Raw genomic sequence first — 27,557 nt, forward strand, 5'->3', positions numbered from 1 at the left:
GTGGCTGCCCCAAAACCTTTTTTATGACTCTTGTCTCTGGTTTTTGTGACAATGGGTTTCCTCCCACTGACCAAAGACATGAAGGTTAAGTGGACTGACGACACTAAACTGGCTCTAGTGTGTGTGTGCGTGCGTGCGTGCGTGCGTGTGCGTGTGTGTGTGATTGCTCTGCAATGGACTATGGCTCTGTCCAGGGTTAGTTCCTGCTTTACACCCAATACTAGCTGAGACAGACTCCAAATGACACTTGAAGGGGGTAAAACGGGTTAGATAATGACATGACAAAACTCTTACCATCAGCTTGCATCGTTTTATATTTAGTCAGGTCTCAGGTTATGAAAATTGCATAGATATGAATACTGTAAGTAATGAAACTCCCAGATTTTTCTTTGCAAGTGAATCGCAAGTAATTTCAAACAAACAAAGTGAAGTAGTTTTGGTGTGGATGAATATGTAGCCATCAATCATCATATCTTATCATGCCCCTTCCGTATCCAGGTAAGAGCGGCGTCTTTAGCATCCTTAAGATCTTCATCGGTACATGTAGGGCCTCGGGAACATTCATGGAGAATGTGGTCCATTGTTTGGGTGGGCTCACCACAGGGACATTCAGCGCTTGTTGTGAGGCCACATCTAAATACGTTGCACCACTGCACTCATCCAGGGGTGTTAGCCATCAATAACAGTGAGGAACAGTATGGCAACCACGGACTTTTGATCAGTTTGTGCTATCGTGTGCATGTGTTGCCAAATGTAACCACTCTACAGCACAGTGAGCAATAATTCCCAGCATTTTAGGTGTCGGTTCCTACTGTATTGTCTCACCGAGTGCAACTGCTGCAGGGGCTATGTTATTAGTGATCCTTCAGCCAAGACAGCACCTGCCACTAAGCGTAACCAGCAGCCACGCATTAAGTTCTGTCAAAGGTAAGCAGCTAGATAGGCAGCTGTGTGTTTAACTGAGGAGAGGTAGCAATGGCTGCTTGTAATTCCTGGCACACAAAGTACTCCTTGCAACTATGCTGTCTGAGGTTAGCACAAATACAGGGAAGGAGAGGTGACACTCGTATTAACAAAGACATCAGTGACAGTATTTAATGTGCGTCCAAGAATTACTCAGAATTGGACTAAAAGTCTGACTAGGATTAGAGATTGTCCTACCTCAGAGTAAGACATGTGAAGTCCTTATGAACTTACTTCCAATTAAGAGAAGGAAGTCACCTTTGAGAATGAATGACGTCACGATTTTACAGCAAGCAGAGCAGGTAACCAGCAATCATTTTTTTGGAAATCTCTATGCAGTTTTCTGATAGTAATGCTAAGGCTTAACGACAAAGATAATAATAATAATAATAATAATAATAATAATAATAATAATAATAATAATAATAATAATAATAATAATAATAATAATATTCAAAGTAGTAGGAGAAGAAAAAGAAAATGAAGAAGAAAGGAAAACATAATAAGGTAGTATATTGGACTAAGCAGCAAATAATTGTTGCCACTTCTCAAAAACTGGAAAGGCCGATACACACACACACAGAGCTTAGTAATGGCACGTTTATTTAACAATGAATGATCCACAACCACACTTTCAGAACAATCACTCTCCCACTGTGTAGGGCACATGAAACACCTCGTACATTAACAGTTACTGAAACTGGCCACGGCTTGCACTGTTTTTGAAGTCATGTTCAGTTTTCCTGTCTTCCTATTTGTCTTCCAGAGTTGTGTGTCATTTGTTTCCACAAGACCCCCTTATTTTCCATGAGACTCTATTTATGCAATGCCCAAAGACTCTCCACATGTCTTCTTGAACCTTCCGGGTTTGTAAAATGTAATGCAAATATCCCACATATTTATGGAATGCAAAGTTCAACGTACCTGTGAGACATTTCACTGTCAGTCACCCATCCAGCCATGCATATGTAGATAGTGGCATCCTCTACATCTTTTATAACTCTGTGATGGTCAGTGTGATTGTCTAAACTGTGGTGTGCTGGCCTGGTAACATCCCTTCAGGAGAGGCCCACTGAATCAACAAGCTAATTAAAATGACAGTTTAGTTATAGGACACACTCTGGACCACCTGGATGCCATAGCCAAGGAGAGAATGAAAACTAAACTTTCATAAACTTTCAGAGTTCCATTATGAACAATGCTGCACATCCTCTCTGTGACAAACTAACACTGAGGACTTTCAGACAATGAATCATTCAACAGACGTGTGTCAAGAAATGCGACTGGGAGGCTCTTTTATACCAACAGTAATATGCCTGCATAACGCCTTTATAATCGCCTTACTTATCTACCTATTTATGCATTTATCTATTTAAAGAGCCTCTGTAAAAAGCCAAATTTCCCCTTGGGGACAAATAACGTTCCATTTATCTATCTATCAAATAGTGTCTTTCATATCTATCTATCTATCTATCTATCTATTATATAGTGCCTTCTATCTATCTATCTATCTATCTATCTATTATATAGTGCCTTTCATATCTATCTATCTATCTATCTATCTATCTATCTATCTATCTATCTATCTATCTATCTATGTCATGTCTTCTGGGTAATATGGGTAATATGCTGGCTACTACAATATAGTTTGCATCTGTGACCACCTGTGCGTTGGTATTGCCATATCACTTGTGTTCATCCACACTTGAAGTTCATGTTGTCAGTTCCACCAGCAACTCCAGGAACACCAGCGATTTATAAGAATGTTTTCTGCTTTAACATTCTGTTGGATGTAGTGGGGAGATACTGTAAGTATTAACCTGAATATTACCACACTGTTCTGTAAGGGTGTTCAAAGTCTGGCACAAAATTAGCTGGCTATTACGTATTTAAATCATCGCTATTGAAAAGCTGCATTTTCGTCATGGCCAAAAAATGCAACATTAAAAACATTTTCATTTTGGCAACAACACATGGCTTTTTTAGCTGAGATGGAGCGATCATTTGATGTACAAGATTTGTTACAAATATTATTCCACCTTTGTCAAACTGGTATCTTCCAGATACTTTCTCTGCCTGCACGCCATCTTCTGACGGCTCCTAGTGAGTCAGGACAGCTCATGAACTCTCCAAAATCCTGGTGAAGTTTCAAGTAATTCACTAAATCAGGAAAACTGATAAAATGGTTTTAATCCCACTCCTACAAGCTGGACTAAATTTGTATCACTCTGAAACTTTTAGGCCAGACAGGACTGTTTTTCTACTCTGTGATGCCTGTTAATACGGGCACAGGTCTCTACTGAATGTTTGTGTTGAGTTTGTGTGATATCATTATGCTTTTTTTACTCTATGAAGCTCTGTGTCATTATAAAATACTGTAAGCTGCAAAGAATAAATCAGCTCATTTTAAAATGGAGACATTAACAGGAGGCTGCAGAACGTTGTTCAGGGTTTAGCTCCCTTCCCTTTTCTTCCTTCATTTTCTGATTTCTTCATTTTTTTTCCCAATATTTGAAAAAGTCAATGCTGCAGTGCCTTTACATTAATGTCCTGTATGACAGTCCGCAAAGACACACCTGAGTGCAGAAGCTCAATCATTTTATATTTTATGAGCAGCTGTAGGAGCGCTAGACCTTTGCCTTCCCTTCCAGCAATATGCTCATCCTAATCATCTCCATATGGCCTAACATTGTTAGCTCTTTCTCGGGTCAGTGACAAAATAGTTCAGTTCTCTTATAAAGAAATGGGTCTTGCAGGAAGAAAGTCTTCCCAAGTTCTCTTTTCCTCACAGTTGTCCTTCATAAATTGTCACCATGTGTTTTTGAGAGAAAAGGTGTAGAAGAAGCTCATGTGCTCAACTGAAATGTATGTGTAGAGATACCAATGAGGCACAAATAAAAATATCTATTGAACATTCCTTGAAGGGCCACCCAGCCTGCTAGAGGTTACAGTTTGGATTTAGCAGGGTTGTCATCCCCGGCTTTAGTTATATAAAAATTTTTCTTTGGCCCATTCCCTTTTCTAATTTTTCCTTTTTCAGTTTTGCTTTATTTTTCATTATTGTTTTCTTGCTTTAGTTTTGTCAGTTGTCAGGCTCTAGTCCATCATGGTCTTTCCCACCTCTGCCCACCACTAAGCTGGCCCTCACCCCACAAGATGGCTCCAGATCTACAATCCTGGCCTGGTTATGTTGGTTGCTTGACCACCAGGTGCTTGCCAGCAAATCCCAACCCCAGGCCTGGCTCCAGAATTCAGTCCCAGTAACCCTATTGAGTGTAGGGTACACTGCTTGTGTAATTTGTACTGGGCACAGGCCCTACAGCAGACCAATGACTGGCCCCAAACTCAATAAATTAGAGCTTATTTCATTATCTGTCTCACTGAGATTTTATAGTGAACCTCAGCAAATGGTGTTGAAGAAGGCCTCAATGAAGGCACTCGGAGACTTCAGAACAGACAGCAGAATTAAGCTTTATTATATGGCGCGCGTACAGACTCACTTAAGATGGAACAATGAGCCAACAACTAAAAGCAACTCTTACATTTATTACAATTCTTATCACACAAGTCATTATTCATCCTCATCTGACTCTTCAATATTTCACTGCTCAGGTTCTGCCCCTAATTAATCTACCATTATCTCTCGGCTGGGTGGGTGACAAACTCTTCACTGTCCATCACATCCATCTGACAAGCCCTTACCTGCACTCCTCTTCTTTCCCAGCGTTCACCAATTATTTACAACCCGAGTTTACATTCCCCTTCTTATCAAGTGGCCCATCTCTTCTCAACTCTCCTGAACATCCAGACTTTACCTTGAGAGATAATGGGAGTCTGTGGCTTATACAGGGAAATAAAAATATATAGGCATGAGCTTTTTAACTCCTAACTCTTATATTTTAATACTTAATAAAATATAGTGTCTACTTTTCTTATGTGGTTATCCATCATCCAACCCTCTCTATCCTAACTATAAGGTCACGGGGGTCTGCTGGAGCCAATCCCAGCCAACACAGGGCACAAGGCAGGAAACAAACCCCAGGCAGGGCGCCAGCCCACCGTAGGGCAAACACCAGGGACAATTTAGAATCGCCAATGCACTTAACCTGCATATCTTTGGACTGTGGGAGGAAACATGCAAACTTCATGCAGGGAGAACCCAGGAAGCAAACCCGGGTTTCCTAACTGCCAGGCAGCAGCACTACCACTGCACCACCGTGGTTATAATCCTTTTCTACCAATTTTAAGAATATAATTTTCAATAATGGCTAGATGGCCTCTATTAATTCACAAAACAGATACACACATCACTTGGTAATAGCACATACATGAACCCAAACTACAGCTTTTCTTACTAAGCATGATTTTAGAAAAAGTAAGAAAAGGAATGGTGAGCAAAGTTTCCAGCTACTATCATTTCAAAATTCAGAATGTATTTCTGCACTTTCTCAATGGAAGGAATAACAATGTTGTGAAAAAAAACACAACACGGTGCAGAATGAAAGTGCAGAGCATTCCAGATGGGCAGGTTGCCAGAGAGTGGCAAGCATAGTAATCAAGGCAAGTGCAGCAATTGAGAGATCGTGGTACCGAAGGGGTGAAGAGGCAGTGGGCCTGGTATTGTCAGGTTTCTTTAGTTCATCCGCTCTCCTCAAAGGAACCCACTTAGCTTCAGTGTAAGCAACACATGTACATCCCTGGATATAATCTACACCTACGGCTATCTTAGTCACCAAGAATTACATAGGCACGTATAACTTAGACCTAAAGACTACCACACCTTGATCACCGAGAAGAACCCAGGCGCATGGAGGCTAATATACCTTGGCTAAAATAACTTACCAATCAATGATATTTTACTTGCACCTATTGGGGCATCCCTTCTCAGTCTACAAACCATGTAGGAAAAGAGAAAGCAGCAGTCCCCAGCACCAGGTACCCTGGATGTATATATTTGTCTTAGAAAGCTTACTGGAGATTATCAGCAATGTCCAAAGAGGATGTCATCCTGGGCGACTTTTAGATTTAGCAGTCAGGCTGATGCATGAATTGGTATCTCCTTCTCTGCAGTATTTCAGTCTTTGATGTTGCTCTCTGGTCTCTCAGATGGCATCTCGGTTATTTATGTAAAAAATTCACATGGGCCTCTGGACCTTATGATGTTACACAGATATCATTGAATAACTATCCTGGTGATGGATAATTCTGCCTAAAATCTTTAATCCTTGTACTTTGTCTGTGTAATCTCTTGCTGTGTCCAGTCTTTTTTTCTTGTGGCAGACGACCAGGGATCCTGCCTCGCCGGGACGCTTGGAGGAAGGATGGACAGAGAGAGCGGCACTACTCTTCGCTGGGTGCCTGGACGGTCCGAGAACCCTGGAGGACAGTGCCTTTTCCACACCAGGAAGTGCTGCCGGACCGGGGATGGTGTACAAGGGCGGCACTTCCACCATACTGGGGAATACTGCCGGAAGTTCGTCATCAGGCACCTGGAGCGCATCCAGGGCATTATTTAAGGGGCCGCCTCACTCCATTCGGGGAGCCGGACTCGGGTGGAAGAGGACGGAGCTTGTGAGAGAGGAGTGGAGGCGGCCAAAGGACCAAGGACTGAGCAATCATGTAAATAGTGTACATAGTGAAGATTAAACGTGTGTGCTGTGGACATTTTGGTGTTGTGTTTGTCTGTGGCCGGGCTACTATTAAGCTTTAAATTTTCTGATCATTTTAAACTAAGACTACCATAAATTACTTAGTTAACAAAAAAGAAAGAATGTACAGATTAAATTAGGGTTCACCGACAAAAGCGCGATAAACATATGAGCGCCGACAAAACCGCGACGGACAAATGAGCGCCGACAAACTAGCTAACTGGATTTCGACAAATGTGTGGATGACTAAATCGCCACAACAAAATCGCGAGAGAGGCCAAGAGAGTGGCACGTGTACATGCGCATTATGTACACATTATGTGCTAGGTTATAACTGTATTCAAAGATGCTAATTGCACTGAGTTTCGTTCCTCCGGAAGATATTGGGTCCGCTTTCAATGAACTGAGCGAGAGTAGACCCGACAATCTCCAGAATGTTTATGATTACTGGGAGGACAATTACGTTGATCAATTGAGACGCAATCGACGAGCCATCCCGTTGTTTCCTATCACCATGTGGAACATGCGAGAACGTGTTGCTGATGACATGCCACGAACAAATAACTCAGTCGAGGGTTGGCATAACGCGTCGTATACAAAGCAGAATTACCAGCAGTCAGGCAGCCAGCAAGTCTAAATACGCTCAACTATCAAGACGTCTTGCTGCAATTCTTCCTACATATGCAGGGCGTGATCTTAAGGACTATCTGCGTGCCGTATCTCATAATATTGGCTTCTAAAATAAACATTATTATATATGCTTTAAACTAGTAATTCATATTTAATGAAACTTTCGCGATTTTGTCGGCGCAATTTTGACGCCGCGTTTTAATGGGCGCTATTTTGTCGGCGCTCACATGTCTATCGCGCAAATGTCGGGTCACATAAATTAGATAAACCAAAAAGAAAGAATGCACAGATCCATTTAAGTCATAAATTATTGGTCACAAGAAAGAAAGAAAGCAGATGTGCTAAGCTAAAATACCATCAAAAGTCCAGTAAAGTTCATCATAGGTGAACAAAAACTTGTAACTGACACAGATTGCAGCTTGGTTTAATGTAGTTTTATTATACTGCCTGTAGTTCCAAAATTATGATTTTTATCAAAATCAGAGTCAGCAGGATCAGAGTTGCAAAGGCAATAACCAAAAGTTGTTTTCCATTAACTATGGAAGAATCTGAGTATTTGTTTATTATTCGTTCTCATCTGGAAGCCTGGACACATTACCGGCATCAGACGCAAAGTCAAGGTTAGTGTCATGAACAGGTTTAGTGCATTTTACCATCTTTGACGCCAGTCTGAAATTTTACTGTCGTTGACAATGTTAGGTCCATTTTTAGGGTTATGTCCCATGTTTCTAGGGGCGTGACCAGGTCTGATTCACCAGCAAGTTGGGGAAAATGGTCAACTAGGAGTTCATTTCCTTATCCAAACTCCAGATACAACGCCTTTAAAACAAAAGCTCAGATTGCTACTCCTTTCTTTGCGTATTTCTTGGCTTTGACTTCTTTACTGGTTGGTGACTTCAATTCTTACTTTTCATCTGGTTTTGGTCACTATTTTTAGTGTTTAGGTGTATCTACTGTTACTTCTGAAAAAGATCTCCTGTATGGAGTCAGGACATTTCAGTCACATGCCCTACAACCAATGCTGTTGCTGTACACAACAGGGCAATGGTGGCCATAGAAAAACAAAATGATGTTGCTGAAGGTAAAAATAAAAAAAATGACAATGATCCTTTTAATAAGACAAATCATGCAACAAAGGCTGTTATAATGTTTGCAAAAACGTATCCTAAACTGAAAATTACTACACCTGGATGTTAGCGTCACCAACACAACTGGATGGGCTGAGCTTACAGGCAAGAAGAACGCAAAGGATGCTGCGTGAGTGATAAGTGTAAACCATATACTGCATTTGGTTAGAGTTTCTGTTGAAACTAACCCTATTGGAATAATCACATCTTGATGTTAGGGTAACCAGCTTTATTACTGAAATGATGAAAAAAAATTGTAATGGATGATTTTTCATGGTTTGGTAAAACAGGTGATCCTTACACAAGCTTATTTGCATTTTTCTATGTTTCATGTACCTTTATCTGTAAATCACATCAAACTGATGCACTGATTAACTAAACTAAGGTCTAGAATACAATGAGGGACTTCTTTATTCTTTATTCATTTATTAATTTATCTGTTTACTTATGTTTACTGGCTTAAAGTTTTTCTCTGCAGCGATAGCTCTCTTTCTCAGGGGTGGGGGTTGATTTGTTTCAAACCTATTTTTGTTAAACTTGATTTATTTGTATAGAATGTTGTGTGATTTTAATAAAATCAATAAAAAAAAGAAAGAGTAGTAGTAGTTGTTTACTTACAGTCATATGAAAAAGTTTGTGAACCCATCTCATCCTGCATAACAATTGACTCTCCTTTCAACAAAACAGATAACAGTGGTATGTCTTTCATTTCCTAGGAACATCGGAGTACTGCGGTGTTTTCTGAAAAAAGATTTTTAGTAACGCAGTATTTAGTTGTATGAAATTAAATCAAATGTGAAAACTGCTGTGCAAAAATGTGGGTCCCCTTGTGAATTTTGCTGATTTGAATGCCTGCCACTGCTCAATGCTGATTACTTGAAACACCAAATTGGTTGGATGAGCTCGTTAAGCCTTGAACTTCATAGACAGGAGTGTCCAATCACGAGTGGTAAAAGGTATTTAAGGTGGTCAATTACAAGTTGTGCCTACCTTTGACTCTCCTCTGAAGAGTGACAGACAGCATGGGATCCTCTAAGCAACTCTCAAAAGATCTGAAAACAAAGATTGTTCAGTCTCCTGGTTTAGGGAAGCCTACAAAAAGCCATCTCAGAAGTTTAAACTGTCAGTTTCAACTGTAAGGAATGGAATCAGGAAATGGAAGGCCACAGGCACAGTTGCTGTTAAACCCAGCAGGTCTGGCAGGCCAAGAAAAATACAGGAGCGGCATATGAGCAGGATTGTGAGAATGGTTACAGACAACCCACAGATCACCTCCAAAGACCTGCAGAACATCTCACTGCAAATGGTGTATCTGTACATCGTTCTACAATTCAGCGCAATTTGCACAAAGAACATCTGTATGGCAGGGCGATGAGAAAGAAGCCCTTTCTGCACTCACGCCACAAACAGAGTCGCTTGTTGTATTCAAATGCTCATTTTGAAACAAGGTGTTTTGGACTGATGAGATGAAAATTAGTTATTTGGTCATAACAAAAAGTGCTTTGCATGGCGGAAGAAGAACACCGCAGTCCAAGAAAAACACCTGCTACCTCCTGTCAAATTTGGTGGAGGTCCCATCATGCTGTGGGGTTGTGTGGCTCGTTCAGGGACTGGGACCCTTGTTAAAGTCGAGGGTCGGAAGAATTCAACCCAATATCAACAAATTCTTTAGGATAATGTTCAAGCATCAGTCACAAAGTTGAAGTTACGCAGGGCTTGGATATTCCAACAAGACGATGACCCAAAACACAGTTCGAAAGCTACAAAGGTATTCATGCAGGGGGAGAAGTACAATGTTCTGGAATGGTCACAGTCCCCTGACTTGAATATCATCGAAAATCTATGGGATGATTTGAAGCAGGCTGTCCATGCTCGGCAGCCATCAAATTTAACTGAACTGGAGAGATTTTGTATGGAAGAATGGTCAGAAATACCTCCATCCAGAATCCAGACACTCATCAAAGGCTATAGGAGGACAGCGTCTAGAGGCTCAAAGGAGCAAAAGGAGGCTCAACTAAGTATTGATGTCATATCTCTGTTGTGGTGCCCAAATTTATGCACCTGTCTAATTTTGTTATGATGCATATTGCTAATTATTGTTAATCCAATAAACTTAATGTCACTGCGGAAATACTACTGTTTCCATAAGGCATGTCATATGTTAGGGTGGCACGGTGGCGCAGTGGGTAGCACTACTGCTTTGCAGTTTGGAGGCCCGGGTTCACTTCCTGGGTCCTCCCTGTGTGGAGTTTGCATGGTGTCTGTGTGGGTTCCCTCCGGTTTCCTCCCACAGTCCAAAGCCATGCAGGTTAGGTGCAATGGGGATTCTAAATTGTGCTTGGTGTGTGTGTGCCCTGCAGTGGGCTGGTGACCTGCTTGGGGTTTGTTTCCTGCCTTGTGCCCTGTGTTGGCTGGGATTGGCTCCAGCAGACCCCTGTGACCCTGTAGTTAGAATATAGTGGGTTGGATAATTAATGGATGTCATATGTTAAAAGGAAGTTGCTACTTTGAAAGCTCAGCCAATGATAAACAAAAATCCAAAATATTTTAGTGCCCTTCATAGACAAAAGCTGACAGAGCACTGAATAGCAAATACAGTACAAATACAACAAAAAACAAAACCAATAAAAATAATAAATAAACAAACTGGAACTATTCAGCACTGATTAAAAGCTTTTTTAAAAAGAAATGTTTTTAGTTGTTTTTTAAAAGAATTAACAGACTTGGCTGCGCGCAGACCACAAGGCAGGCTATTCCATAGTCTTGGTGCCACAGACCGAAAGGCACGATCCCCATGGGTTTTTAGTCGAGTGCGTGGGACAACTAGAAGCCCCTGTTGCCCTGATCTAAGCGTCCAACAAGCTGTATAACGTTGGAGCAGACTGGTTAGGTACTCCGGAGCTTGTTCGTGCAAAGCTCTGAAAGTAAGTACCAAAACTTTAAAATGAATTCTGTAAAACACTGGGAGCCAGCGCAGTGTGTGCAAAATGGAGGTGATATGATCACTCTGGCTAGCGCGAGTTAGGAGCCTGGCAGCTGCATTTCGGACTAACTGAAGACGTGAGAGAGAGGACTTGCTCAAACCCGTAAAGAGAGCATTACAGTAATCAAGCCGTGAGGAAATAACAGAATGTACAAGCATCTCCAGTTCTGATTTTGAAACAGCATTTCTTACTTTTGAAAGATTTCTTAAATGAAAGAAACACAAGCAGCTGACTAATCTTACATATTCATTAAGCGTCAGGGACTGGTCAAGAATAACCCCAAGGTTATGTAGACTCGACTTAATAACAGGAGATACAGACAGACAAGAGGGAGGGAGAAGGAGGAGAGGAGGGCTTGTGCCTCCTCCAGACCGCGAGGGGGCGTCCGTCCTGGTTATGTTGGGGGCCACGGGTACAAGGCTTGGAAGCCCAGCCCTGTAGGGACCCGTGGTCACCACCAGGCGGCGCCCGATGCCGGTTTACCCCGTGTGGTCTTTGGCCGGGGATGGAGCCCGGCCGGGACGCCTTGGAAGACCGGAGGAGGGCGTGTGCCTCCTCCACACCGAGAGAGGGCGTCCGTCCTGGTTATGCAGGAGGCCTCGGGTAGGGGGCTTGGAAGCCCAGCTCTGTAGGGACGCGTGGCCACCGCCAGGCAGCGCCCCAGTGCCTATTGATCCCGGGAGCCCGGCAGTTCTGCCACACCAGGAAGTGCCGGGGGGAAGACGAAAGGGGATACACGGACGGCTTCCGGGTGCGCAGCCGGCACTTCCGCCACACAGGGGTGTGGCCAGGACTAAGTGCCGGGAAGCAGCTGGAGCCCATCCGGGTTCACATAAAAGGGGCCGCCTCCCTCCAGTCATTGGTGGAAGTCGGGAGGCAGTAGGAGTGAGCTGGAGAGAGAGGACTGGAGGCGGCCAGGAAGGCACAAAGACTGTGGGCCCTGGACTTTGGGGAAATCGGTGCAAGAGGCACTGGGGATTGTGAGTGCACGTGACTTTGACTAAATTGTATATAGTGTAAATAAACGGTGTGATGGGTGAAAACATGTTGTCCGTCTGTCTGTGCCGGGGCCAGCATTCACAAGGGAAAAAATAAGCCCTGTTCATTAAGACAACTTTCTCTACACCTATAGGATTTCCAAAATGCAGTGTGCATACTTTTCCCAATACAATTTCTCATTTCTTTTGTAATAAAAACTATCTGTTAGATTATTGACTGATTCTACCAGCAGACCGCTGTCCTTCCTGAATACTGACTATAACAGTCAGTCCGACTCTCTGATTTCTAGGAACACATTATTGATTTCATACATTTAAATGCAACAGACCAGTCAATTACAGTAAAAGTATACAAATTCTTATATGTGCAGAAAACATCATGATCATTTCCTCTCTAACAATGTCATTTTATTATGCCAAAGGATAGAAATAAAGCAAGAAAGAATGGCAGGTAACATGAGTCAGAAGTTGAAAGTGAAAACAGATGAGCTAGGTTTGCTTTTTTTCTTGGAGTATCGTCTGTGTAATTACAAGGTCATACAGGCTCTGCCTTACATGAATTCTTTATAAATATACTGTATGTACACTTTGCTACTTTGCTTTAAAAATCTTCAGTTTACCTTTGTTGTCCTTGTAGAATTATCTGTGCCAAGTCATATAGACTCTCTGTTTAGTTTTTTCTTTTTTTAATTCTTGGCTATTAGTTATATTTTGTAATGATCACAACTGCTTTCTAAGTATACCCTTTTTCCTTTTATTTTAAACCTATAACATACAGTATATTTGGTTGTTTCCTGCTTATCCACTACATCCTTGTTAAGCCACAGTCCAAACCAGAGAATCTGTCCTATCTTTCATCAAAACCAGAATGCAAATCAAAATTAATCACCAGATAAAAACAGTTGTTGAATCAAAAACTTTGAAACAAAAAGACATAAAATACTTAGAAAGTTAGTTAGAGAGTCACATCTCTCGTCTTGTCACCAGCTATAAAACTGAAGTCACTCAATGCAACCTCCATAACACCTGCCTCTGGTAATAGGGATACAAAATGGCAGCACTCACAACAAAACCAAAATGCAGAGTTATGATTTCTTAAACAATTCCTCCCAGAAAAAATATTAACAGAGTTAGATATTCACAACAGTTTTATCTACTCTTTAGTGACGGCAGTCAGAAATAAAGATGGAATCAGGAGAGAGCAGTAAGACGTGTAAACTGGCTAAACTCAAAAACTGGGAAAGCAATAATCTATAACACAAGATCAAAATAGAAAATCAAAAACGTATTAACAGGCAAAGGAAGAATAAACCGAGAGAAAAAGTAAGAATAAGAGGTCACAATAATGAAAAGAAAAAACCGCTAGAGTCTTTCGAATTGCATCCAAAAACGCTGACTTTATATATTGTCGGAGCAATGATGTCACGTGTCACACACTCCTGGACATTCAGCCTAGCAGTCTCCCAGTAACAAAGAAAACAAACGGCACACAATGTCAGCACCCACACTGAAACATAAATGGCACCACAGGAGAATGTTAAAAGTGAATTTAACTTTAAATCAAATATAAGCACTGTACTCCTTGACTTCTATACCCCCAAAACGATGCTTCATCTACTGCATATATTGAGGCCAAAGAAAACCGATAAACATAACCATCCATTATCCAACCTGCTATATCCTAACTACAGAGTCACGGGGGTCTGCTGGAGCCAATCCCAGCCAACACAGGGCAGGAAACAAACCCCGGGCAGAGCGCCAGCCCACCACAGGACACACCCACTAGGGACAATTTGGGATCACCAATGCGCCTAACCTGCATGTCTTTGGACTGTGGGAGGAAACCCACGCAGACACGGGGAGAACATGCAAACTCCAGGCAGGGAGGACCCAGGCAGCGAACCCAGGTCTCCTAACTACTAGGCAGCAGCGCTACCACTACGCCAGCATGCCGCCCCTATAAAAACAAAGCAACTGTGACACTCTTAAAGAAAACAACACATTGGCACATAATTCACCAACAAAACCTTACTGCTTGTATACAGGTCAGTAAAACATAATGAAATTACAGTGTTTAATGGGTTCTTACCTGATTTTCCCACACCGTTCTTATAATGAGTCCTCATTTAATGCAATTTAATTTGATGTGTCCACCTGTGTGAATAATCTAAAAAAGAAAATGAAATACTTTCATTAGAATAGTAACCATTTCTTAACACTTAAGCTGTTTGTAGTTTTACACACTTTTGCTTTTTTGTTATACAGCGTTTGTTCCTGCAGCATTAGACGTAATCTATGCACTAATCCAGGATAGGATATTGGCAAACGATGTGCCTCGGTGGCCTGGGTCCAGGCAAGGTAGTGTTGTCAGAGGACTTACTGATGGTGCTGTACGTCATGACTGGCTTGTTGGTAAGGTAACCCTCAGTGTTTCATATGGCCTGGAATCGGGAGTCACTCACTAGTCATTGTCACAGCAATCATGTCATTACATGTACCAGGTGACAGTGGCTACCTACTCCAATACTGGCACCTTATGTATCACCCTGACCCTCCAAAGTGCAGAGTAGAGGTGCTACAATGCCATGCCTGCTCTTGCCCACTCAGTCATGCAGAGCACCATAGGACTCCACAAATGCAGGTGACGGTTATGCCGCTGTCTCCAAGCATCAGGTGGGCGGCTGCTCTACCATCCAATGAAGTTCTGTAGCATCGTCATTGCATATTTATGAGGTTGATTAGCATACTCCATATATGGTTGTTTCAGGGTGGCAACCTGGTGCCGTTCGAGGCACATTCACAGATTCATATTTACAAGACGTTTGTAGTTTAAGGTTAATTTGCATACAAATGTGCATACACCAGTTTTAATCTTTTATTTTTTTTGGCATTCATATTTTCCTGTTTTTTTTGCACTATGCATGCTTTCGTACTCAAATTCATGCAAAGTTGTTTAAAGGAGACCTCAGGGTAGAATTTAAATGCCTGTGAAGAGACAACACTAATCACTGCAGCGTCATGCCTCCCGTTTTGTTCATTTTTAAGTTTTCAAATCACACTTTAAATTTCTAAAAATATTTTAGCCAAAGACTGTGCAACCTGCACATTTTTTAAAATCTTTCTGCCTTTTGGTAGTCTTTCCCTGTGTCTGCCTGTGAAGCTTCATTTCGTCACAAAACCTTTTATTCTCTTCTGCGATTCAGAATATCAGTTCATCTGAAACGGGCTGTCAGCTCTTTCTTTCTTTTAGTCAACACCTTCATTCATTTCTAAACCGACTTCTTCCAAGACAGTGTGGCAAGCAGAGCCTTGCAGTGAATGCCAGACAGTTTCAATTTCATTTTATGTTATTATTTATCTTTTTATTTTTTTTATAGGACTATTCACCGAGTCGAGGCTCAGAGCTATAATGCAATAACGGAACTAGTCAAAAATTCTCCTGTATCATTTACATACATGATAACACACAGTAAGTTAAAAAGACATGTTTTATGGCAATTTCATTAACGTAAAATTATGACAAGATACATCTATTACCGTTATAATTGTGATCTCACCTACACCAAGCCAACTTGCAGTCAGGAAGGTGCACAGCTTAGACGTGTAGAAGGATAAAGGAGTACCCGGTGAAAATGAACGTCAGGAGAAGATGCAAACTCCACACAGGCAGGACACAGGCAGTGTGCTACCCCGCCGTCCCAATAACCTCCTGTGAATATTAAATTCAGTTCATCATTTAATTTTCTAAATTGATGCCAAGTCATTACTAACTTCTTAATTTGTGTGCAACGTATCTGGGGACTGACTCAACTAGTAACCTACTTTAATTTTTTTTTATGTATTTACCTTTCCAGACCTGGTGTTCTTATTCATTCATCCATTGATTTTCATCGCTGGCTTTTTCCTTTGTAGGATTGATTTTTGGTTTTAAGGCAAAGTAGCGTCGGTAGAGGACTTGCTAACGGTGCTGTACGTGATGACTTGTTAAATGTTCCATATGGCCTTGTCATCATAGTCACTCACATATTATTACATGTGCCTGGTGACAATGGCTACCCGCTCAGACACAGGCACCTTATGCCTTACCCTGACCTCCCAGATCACAGAGGAGGGGCTCTACAATGCCATGCATGCTCTGGCCCACTCAGTGGTGGGGCGCACCACAGAACTCCTCAAATGCTTGTGTCGGTTAAGTGTGTCAGATGAAAGGCTTCTCCACCATCGATTGAAGGTCTGTAGTAGATAGATAGATAGATAGATAGATAGATAGATAGATAGATAGATAGATAGATAGATAGATAGATAGATACTTCATTAATCCCAAGGGGAAATTCATATAATCCAGCAGCAGCATACTGATACAAAAAATAAATAAATTAAAGAGTGATAAAATGCATGTAAAAGCAGACAATAACTTTAAATGAATGTTAGCATTTACTCCCTTTGGGTGGAATTGAAGAGTCACATAGTGTGGGGTCTCCTCATTCTGTCAGTGGAGCAGGACGGTAACAAAAGTCTGTCACTGAAGCTACTCCTCTGCCTGGAGATGATCCTGTTCAGTGGATGCAGTGGATTCTTCATGATTGACAGGAGTTTGCTTAGTGCCCGTCGCTCTGCTACAGATAGATAGATAGATAGATAGATAGATAGATAGATAGATAGATAGATAGATAGATAGATAGATAGATACTTTATTAATCCCAAGGGGAAATGGTGATTGCATATGTGTAATGTTGATTAGCATAGCCTATATGTGGTTATTTCAGGGGGGCATGTAGGTGCAGTTCAAGGCGCATTCACGTCTGAAGCTTTACAAGATGATCATTCATTCATCCATTGATTTCCATAGCTGGCTTTTTCCATTGTGGGATTCTGAGACGCTGAAGCCATTCCAAACATTATGTTGTACAAGGTAGGAACCTTCAGCCTAAGGCCGGAGTTATACCTCACGTGACGCGACACATGCTGCAGAGGACGATCCTGCTATGCAAGCATTGTAGTGTTCATACTTGCGTGCGTACTTTACGTAAATCTGGAGGAATCCACCAGGTGGCAGTGCGAGATATTATCACGGTAAGAACATGTTCGGTTTCTCTGTGTTGTGAATTGCCTAAAACACCTATTAAATTCTGATGACACCTTACCGCAATATCTCTGAAAAGGATGTTTATTGATTAAATCCATCAATCCAGGGATGTGTCCATTCCAGCAAGCATTGGGCAAGAGTGAGAAACAGTCCCTTGACGAGGCCTCAGCTCATCGCAAGGTGAATACAAGCACTGGCATACACTAGCGTCATTTTAGCGGCACCAAATCCCCAAATCTGCATATCTTTGGAATGAAACCGGAGCACAGTGTGGAATACAAGCAGGAAATACCAGCAACATAACTCCCTGCGAGACAGCAGTGCTATCGCTCCACCACCGTGTCACCCCATGTGTGTAATTATTAACAGTATTCATTATTTAAACGAAATTATATGTAAAATGTAATATAAACACTTTAATGCATTTCATCATGAAAGTGATATCAAGTATAAATCTAAAGATTCTAAATGTGCAGAGAGTTGGAATATCAGACATTTAATTTGTTCTGTGTGGCGATCTATTGCTGTTTTCCACAGCTGTCAGGTCCAAGAAGCTCGTAACAATTAAAAACTGGGATGACGTTTACGATGGTCTGCTTTAATGATAAAGTAAACTACGAGGTTAAAGTGGACATTTCGAGATTAAAGCCGAAATTTCCACTTTAATCACAAAATACACGTTTTCACCGTGTCCTTTATTTTTTTCTCAGTGGCTCAAATACAGCGCTATACATTGTGTTGCTGTTGTGAAGTTGCAAAAAAAAAAAAAAAGACGGCCCAGAAGACGGTATGTGAGACTTTTAAAATGTATCGTGTCATTACGATCAGGAATATGCGACGCTTGAATATAAAAGCACCTAAAATGCATCTCTATGTCGACATTTTGCTTCACCACATTGAACCATTCATCAAACAGCAAAGCGCGCACATCGATCCCCGTAGGATCTCCATAGAGGCTTGCTGTCACATGTAGATAGTAAACAGAGACTCTGACATCACGTTCCGACTTTTAGCACACTGCGCCCCGACTTTTTGCTGGTACTGCAACTCGCGCACGCGTCACGTTAATTTCTGAAGACCTGCTCAGAGGAAGCGTGAAATGAACGCTGGGAACGCGTGGCAGCCATGATGCGGGCGCGTACTCGTTCTAAGCGTGAAGTATAGATGAGCCCTAAGACATTAAAGGAATACTGCACAATTTTGTTACTTACCTCAAATAGTTTGTAGTGAAGGATAAATGCAGAAATAAATATAGCAAAGTTTCTGATACAATAGGTGTCTATAGTGACTAACACTGAACAATGTAAAACAACATTAAACATCAACGTCCATGTAAATTGTGTTGAATAATCCACATGTCCAGTCTTCCATTTGTATGTTCCTAATGTTCCAAGTATCTTTACTAAAATATTGTTAAATAAACCACCTCATGTTAAAATGCTCTAGATGTGACCAAGCATAGAAGCTGAAGATCCTCCTTCCCTACTCATTCATTGGTTTGGAGTTCGGCTCAGTCATTGGCTAACATTGCACTTCATGTGATGTCACAATGTGTACTGAGAGAAGAATACTAAAGATTAAAAGTTAACGAACAGAGAGTGAAACAAAACCAAGAGGAGACAAGAACTGTGCATATCTGAGATGCTTCAACAAGCAGGAGGTCGATTCACCTGCTGCTAAATAATCCTGACGTACTGCAGTTGTGAATAGGAATATAAATGTAATGATGGGAGGCGGGTCTATTATTTTAGTTCTTGGTTATGTTTCATTTTCATTTATGAATTGGAATATAAACGTAATGATGGGGGGTCTACAGTTCTATTTCTTTGTTATATTCCATTTTCATTTGTGAATAGGAATATAAATGTAATGATGTAACGTGGGTCTGTTATTCTAGTTCTTGGTTATGCTTCATTTTTATTTGTGAATATGAATTGTAATGTAATGATGGAAGATGGGTCTACAGTCGTAGCCAAAGGTTTTGAGAATGACACAAATATTCATTTTCACAAAGTTTGCTGCCTCAGATTTTATGATGGCAACCTGCATCTACTCCAGAATGTTACGAAGAGTGATCAGATGAACTGCAATGAATTGTAAAGTCCCTGTTTGCCATGAAAATTAACTTAATCCCAGAAAACCCAACCATCCATTATCCAACCCACTATATTCCTAACTACAGGGTCACGGGGGTCTGCTGGAGCCAATCCCAGGACCCAAGGCAGAAAAAACAAACCCCAGGCAGGGCGCCAGCCCACCACAGCCAAAAAAAACATTTCCACTGCATTTCAGCCCTGCCACGAAAGGACCTGCAGACGTCACTTCAGTGATCCTCTCATTCACACGGGTGAGAGTGTCAACGAGGACAAGGCTGGAGATCACTCTGTCATGCTGACTTAATTAGAATAGGAGACTAGATGTTTTAAAAGAAGGGTGGTGCTTCCAGCAAGCAAGTCCAACAAGTGCCAGGACCGTCTCCTAAAGTTGATTCAGCTGTGGGCACCACCAGTGTATAGCTTGCTCAGGAATGGCAGCAGGTAGGTGTGAGTGAGGTGAAGACTTTTGAAGGATGGCCTGGTGGGTGTCAAGAAGGGCAGCAAAGAAGAGAAGAAAAACATCAGGGAGAGACTGATATTCTGCAAAAGGTACAGGGATTGGACTGCTGAGGACTGCTGGGGGAAAAAGTCATTTTCTATGATGAATCCTCTTGCCGATTGTTTGGGTTATACGGAAAAATGAAAAGGTGAGTGTCATGCCAACAGTAAAGCATCCTGAGACCATTCATGTGTGGATTTGCTTCTCAGCCAAAGGAGTGCAGGGCTCACTCACAATTTTTCCTAAGAATACAGCCATGAATAAGGAATGGGACCAAAACATCCTCTGAGAGCAACTTCTCCCAACTATCCAAGAACAGTCTGGTGACCAGCAGTGAACAATCCAGCATGATGAAGCACTGGACCATAAAACAAAAGTGATAACTAAGTGGCACGGGGTACAAAACATCAAAATATTGGGTCCATGGCCAGGAAACTCCCCAGACCTTAATCCCATTGAGAACTTGTGGTCAGTCCTTAAGAGGTGGGTGGACAAACAAAAACCCACAAATTCTGACACTCTCCAAGCATTGATTATGCAAGAATGGGCTGCCATCGGTCAGGATTTGGCCCAGAAGTTGATTGACAGCCTGCCAGGGCGAATTGCAGAGGTCTTGAAAATGAAAGAAGGGCCAACACTGCAAATATTGACTCTTTGCATAAACTTAATGTAATTGTCAATAAAAGCCTTTGAAACTTATGAAATGCTTGTAATTCTACTTCAGGTACCATAGAAACATCTGACAAAAAGATCTAAAAACACTGAAGCAGCAAACTTTGTGAAAACCAATACTTGTGTCATTCTCAAAACTTTTGGCCACAACTCTACAGTTCTATCCATCCATCCATTATCCAGCCCGCTATATCCTAACTACAGGGTCACGGGGGTCCCAGCCAACACAGGGCACCAGGCAGGAAACAAATCCCGGGCAGGGTGCCAGCCCACCACATCTGTACAGTTCTAGTTCTTGGTTATGCTCCATTTTCATCTGCAAATATGAATGTAATGATGAAAGGTACCTGGTTATGTTCCATTTCATTCATTACAATATTTTCTAAACTGGTTTATTTAACTAAATTTTAGTAAAAATGCACACATTATGCACAATGTATATGTGTATATTGTACATTGTACATGACGTACATCTCAGAGGACCTCTCCTGGTCAGATAACACCACATCACTGGCCAAGAAAGCTCAAACCCGTCTGGAGCGGAGTGGACTGAGCTGGAGAGGAGAGAAGGAACTTTGGGGACTTGTGGGGTTCGTGAAGCACTTTGGACATTCAATCAATCAATCAATCAACATTTATTTATATAGCACATATTCATACAAAAAAATGTAGCTCAAAGTGCTTTACAAAATGAATAGAAAAATAGAAGACACAATAAAAAATAAACATAAGTCAACATTAATTAACATAGAATAAGTAAGGTCCAATGGCCAGGTGGACAGAAAAACAAAAAAACTCCAAAAGCTGGAAAAAAAAATATATATATATATATATATATATATAGTGTAAATAAACGTGTGGTGGGAAAAATGAACATGTCTGCCTATCTGTGTCCGGGCCAGTCTCCACAATATATATATTTTATTGTACTACGAAGTTAAGAGAGAAACAGTATTTCGATTCTCCTGTATGTTCTGCACATATAGTGAATTGACAAAAAAGGCTATTTGATTTGATTTGTGAGCACATGACTGTACAACCTAACATGTGGATTATTCAACCTGAGTAACGTGATCATTTTTTTCATGGCTGCCTTTGGTACTGTTTGATGGTGTCCAGCTTTGGTCACCATAGACACCTATTACATTAGAATATTTTTGTGTATCTGTGTTCTGCATGAGAACATGATTCATTTTTCTTGCCCATCACTACAAATTACATGTACATTATTATGTACAATTCCATTAATGCTTTGATTGTCCAAATTTCTTCTATAATCTTTCTCTCATATTAGTTTTCAAGTTGTCTTTACATCGTAGGTTCTTACACTATAGTATGTTGTTTGAATTTGGGTCGCGTAGTACTCAAAGGGAAAGGGTCATGTGCAGTGTGCAGAGGGTCTTGTGATGGTTTGCCTCGAGTAATTCAAGCAAATGCCACTTCTCCAGTACAACCTGCATCAGGAGTTCTCCAAATCGGATGATGGTCTGCGGCTATTCTGGGTCTCGAGGACAGAATTAAAAGCCAAAATTGGGTAGTGAGAAAAACAACTTTTAAGCACCAATTGTCTACTGCATTCATTTAATAGACATATCTTATTACGTTTACAAAATGCTCTCTCTTGCTGAAGACACGTTTTATTGAAATCCTCCACTAAGTACTGTGGAAATCAAGGCAATGAAAATGTAATTTGTCTTAATGGTTAGCCTTATTGCTCCAAATCCTGGGCTCAATTCCCTGCCCCGGGGTGTTGTTTTCTCATTTTCTGATGCTCTGTATGTTCACCATTTTTTCTTCCTATTAAAAATAAGGCGACTCTAGATTGGCCTGGTGTAGACTTGTGCATTACTGGAGCATTATGCTGATCCTACCAATACCTTGTAACCTTATCATAACAAAGCTGTTGTCAGAATAGATAAATGATTTCCAACATTGATATCCAAACGTAGCGGTCCTCATCAGAAGTGTAAAAGAGACATGGATCACTACACCAAGACGAAAATTTCAAAGGAAAGGGCGGAATGTGTTTGTATTAATGCACAAACAGTGACAATGTAATTGCCCACTGCCATCTCCAGGAAAGCCTGGCAAGTGACACTGTCAAGCAGCCAGAACTAATCTGCAGATCAACATCTAGATTTGATTTTTCTGGTCCAGGTTTTTCAGTGAATCTTATTCTAACAGTGGCTTTGTTGCAATTCTTATTCGGTTGGGGGTTACAACTTAAAGTTAAATTTAGGAGATAAAAAATGATAACTTAGTACTGCTTCATTGAGTACACAACATAGGAGGATGACCTGTTAAACAAAATGCTGTGTTTGGGTCGAACAGCGAGGACTAAAAAAATACTGGAACATAAATAGACAAAATAAGGTGCTGTTGTTGGTGTCAGGAGCTTTCCATTAAAGTTCATACGGACCAAATTAATTCATCAAGTCGCAAAAAAGACTTACAAACTTTAGAAAATGAATGTCAGATGCAGCCTAATTCGGTAACACTAATGACCAATAGACTGTGTGTTAAAGCATAGGGAGATCACTAATTTTAAAACAGTAGATAGAAAAGTGAGCTCAAAGTAAAGTTTTATAAAGTTTGGGTGGTCTTTAATGCAAATCGATGGAGGAAACTGAAGCAAGTAGCATAAGGAAATAACATTTTGTCATCGACTGAGGGAACACACTGCTCACAGACGAAATGATGGAGCACCAACCTGGACACAAAGTCCAAAAACTAAGTCAAGTCAAGTTGGGGAGCATGCACTGGTACAGTGCGTTACCGCACCCACCACACAACGAAACAATTTGGGATCCCGGTTTGCAACTCCCCAGACAGACGCACGGTCCAGTCCCACCCTCTGGAAACAACCCTCTATCTGCCGCAGCCAAGTGTTACGTGGGCGACCCCTTGGCCTGGTCCAGCCACTCGAGTCCCCAGCAATGAGGATCTTATGAGCCGGATCACCCCCGGGAATCGCACCACATGGCTGTAGTGCCGTAACTGACGCTCCCGCACAATGCAGGTAATGTGCCTCATTCGGGACTCCATGAGCAACCGCTCATTCGACACAAAGTCAAACCAATGGTACCCAAGGATTTTCCGGAGAGACACAGTACCAAAGGAGTCCTGTCTTCGTCTCAGGACATTGGATAGTGTCCATGTCTGGCAACCATATAGCAAGACAGGGAGCACCAGGACTCTAAAGACTGGGACCTACGTCTTTTTGCACAGATATTTGGGAGTGTCACAAACTCCTTTCCAGTGACCTCATGATCCCACATGCTCTCCCAATCCGTCTACTGCCTTAATTAATAGGAAGAGTCACCAGAGACATGAGTGTCACTGCCAAGGTAAGTAAACCTCTCAACAAGGTCGACACTCTCTCCGCAAACAGACACACTGCTGATGGCCGTGCCCAAGAGGTCGTTAAAGGGTGGTCCAGTGGCTGTGGGGCATCTGTTGGAGAAGAATGATTCGCGGATCTTGACTTTTCAGTGGAGGTTCTGATTGGGGTGCTCAAGAGACTGAGCAAGGAGTCTGAGTGTCTGGGCTTGTGTCCTGGATAAAAACCAAGATCCAGGCTTGCGAGTGTCAAAAAACTAACCCAGGCTTTATTCTGAGACATATGCTACAGAAGAGCGTTTAGCCTCTGAGGTTACATGTGAAATGCGAGGGGCACTCGTACACTAGCGGCACTACTGCATTTGCTGCTAGTGTATCTGAAGTTGATTTCCCCCATTTGCACATGAACTTGATGTTAGCACGTTGTTCCAACTGTGACATTGCACCGAATGACTGCACCAACGTCTAACTCAAACGGTAATTAAAACAATATATTACACATCGAAACCAATCCAGACCTGTTGTAACTGGTCTACAGACTGGTGCACTCCCCTCCACAACAATGTGTACATAATCTGATCTCTCACTCTCCCACTATATCACAATTCTGGGAACTTTTTGACTGCCCATTATATTATTCATGTAACACACAGCAAGAAAGCTACTTAGTCTCTGTATAAAGCACACTTTAATTAAACAGAGCTTAACCTCTGAGGTTACATATAAAATACGACTATTGCCCCTCGTCATAGTTCAACTCTCATGGTTGAAGGGTAAGGTTTGGGAGATCATGGCATGTGATGGATAAAAGGTCAGCTCTGACATCTTATATCTATTCAAGACTGCAGATAACTCCCATCTATTGTAAGCAAAACCTTTTTTTTTTCAAAAATACTATTCTGCTTAGAGATTTTTTAGTCCATTTTTTCGGTTCCAATTGACTTTTTTGGTTTTGTTGAAAGAACTTAGTCTTACCCATTTATGATCTTTGCTTGATTTACGATTACGTCTGTTTTTTTTTGTATTAGCAAGAGACAAAGAAAAAAATTTCAATTAAAGGAGCATGAAATGAAACATAATCCAAAGAATATGAATGGGTTGATACCAAAAAGATAAACTGATCTTTTCCCAAGCCAAAAACGTAAGATGAGAATCAGGAACCAGATATACCAATGTACGAAAGACACGGAGAATCTATACTAATAAAAGGCAAAGCCTTCACTGACTGACTAACTCACTCACTGACTCACTCACTCATCACTAATTCTCCAACTTCCTGTGTAGGTAGAAGGTTGAAATTTGTCAGGCTCATTCCTTACAGCTTACTTACAAATGTTAGGCAGGTTTCATTTTGAAATTCTACACGTAACGGTAATAACTGGAACCTACATACGTACATATATATGGCCATAGCCTGCAGCTCGGTCACCGTGTGAGGCGGAGTTGCGTCCCTCATCGTCACGCCTCCCATGTAATTGAGTGCCTGCCCATATAAGGCCATCCGTCAGCAGCAATCCAATAGACACGCACGCCGCTAAATATTCGCGCGTGAAGGACTGTGTTTATGCGAACGAAGATGAGATGGTCAGGGATAGACTAGTGTTTGGCACAAACTCAGCGAAAGTGCGAGAGAAACTTTTAAGTGCCAGGTCTGAACTAACATTAAATAAAGCCATGGACATCGCAGGATCGCACGAGATAGCATAAGCACAGCTGAGAACCTTCGATGCACGTACTCCGAGCGGCTCACGTGAACTGCCTTTGCAGGACTGGGAAAGGTAAACCCGTGCATGCAGTGTGTGATGTCTCAGATAAAGAGGAGGACGAGCTGTTTATTGATGCAGTAAGAAAGGAACAACCCTCTGAATCTAAACAAGCCTTTGTAGACATATCAATAGGAAAGCAAGGTGTAAAGCTTAAGTTTAAATTAAGTTCATAGACACGCACCCGCTAAATATTTGCAGGCAAATCCACAACTTAATACTGGGAATGCCTGTTAAACATCTTAGATTCACGAGTGCCGATTTGGGTAGTGAACACTTCGATGAATGAAACCTGTTATCTTTACAACGGTTGACAAACACGGAATATAATTTGAACACAACACATCCTCCAAATACGAACCTGATTGAAAGAAATAATGATAATCAGATCCTTGATGACAGCAACACTCATAACAGTCACAAAACAATTACATTGACAATCATGTTACGTTATTTTCAAAATGTTTCCTTTTCTTTTTCATAACTTCTTTAACACACTACTTCTCCGCTGCGAAGCGCGGGTATTTTGCTAGTCACACATAAAATGTTTTTTTTTTCAAAAACATAGATGAATGAGAATCACACCAGCAGGAACTTTACAGGTCTCGATGCTGACAACACATGCCGTGAACTCCTGTGGAACTTTGTTAACATTGTCTACGCAATGGCTGGCACTTCTCCAACAGAATGGCAGTGTGCATGAGCTATCCAAAATGGAGTCATGAGAAGAAAAAAAATACCATTTTAAAGGAAGTCAGAAAGAGAAATACTAATATCAAATCAAATTCCCTGGTTATACAATTCCAATTTAGCTGCATAAAATTACCAAAAAATTACAAAGGAAAATGCATACAAAATTAATAAAATGTAGCAATTATAACACTCTTCTTGTGGTTCACACCTTTTGTAAGTGCTGTTTTCCAACTACTAGCACAGCACTGCTGCAAATGCAGGTTTCCTTTTCTTTATCGTTGGTGCTCCTTGTCCTGTACCACGTTACACTGCTTGCAATTCCAGCCTGGAGTGGGCTCTCCTCTACCCACTTGACCTGGGGTCTGACATGATCATGTTTGATTGTCAGTGAGTAGCGCTTGTCTGTGACAGTGGACACACAATGTATGTGAATGAGTAAACGAAAAGAAACCAACAACAGGTAGAAACCTTCTGGCTTGTAGCCTCAGGCCAGCGGTGGACCACATGGACATCTGTAAGGTCTCTAGTGGGCCGCAGGTGACAAAAATCTAAATTTACTAAATAATTAATGTTATTTTGACACTAAAATGCATTTATTAGTCATATAACTATATAACTTTGGCACACAAAGAAAGTAGAACATAAAATGAGCTTTTTGCTCTAATTCATTTTCCGATGAATTCCTTCCAAACTTACTTTGTTTAGTTTGAAAATGTCTTTTCAAATTGAACTCCTTAAAAACAGCAACACTGTCATGGTATATCAGGTACACTAATTTACTTTCAACACTTGCAAAAAAAAAAAAAATACTTTGTCACACACGTGCGCATGGGAGGCAGCTAAAGGGCTTGAGTGAAGGCAGTTCGGAGGCATGCCGGGGTGTGGCAGAGTACACTGACTCTTTTTCTCCCTTGCCTGTAGACCATTCCCGGGGGATTTCACCTGGCTCTCCTGACATCACTTCCGGGACTGAGCCAATGGAAGTCGGCCACACCAACTCCAGTCCCTCTGATGTCACGTCCGGCTATGAACCAATGGTGGAAGACCACGTGCCGGATC

At 41.4% G+C, this 27,557-nt stretch overlaps 1 long non-coding RNA gene across 1 annotated transcript in view; it reads right to left on the bottom strand.

Moving 5' to 3' along the window:
* Nucleotides 1-27,557, bottom strand: part of LOC120515043 — a 551,425-nt gene that overhangs the window by 230,939 nt on the left and 292,929 nt on the right. The window contains exon 3 of the long non-coding RNA XR_005630571.1: nucleotides 14,440-14,517. This is a non-coding gene — a long non-coding RNA (uncharacterized LOC120515043). The remainder of the gene's footprint in view (nucleotides 1-14,439; nucleotides 14,518-27,557) is intronic.

This window comes from Polypterus senegalus, chromosome 14, assembly GCF_016835505.1.
Source record: "Polypterus senegalus isolate Bchr_013 chromosome 14, ASM1683550v1, whole genome shotgun sequence".
Classification (NCBI taxonomy): domain Eukaryota; kingdom Metazoa; phylum Chordata; class Cladistia; order Polypteriformes; family Polypteridae; genus Polypterus; species Polypterus senegalus.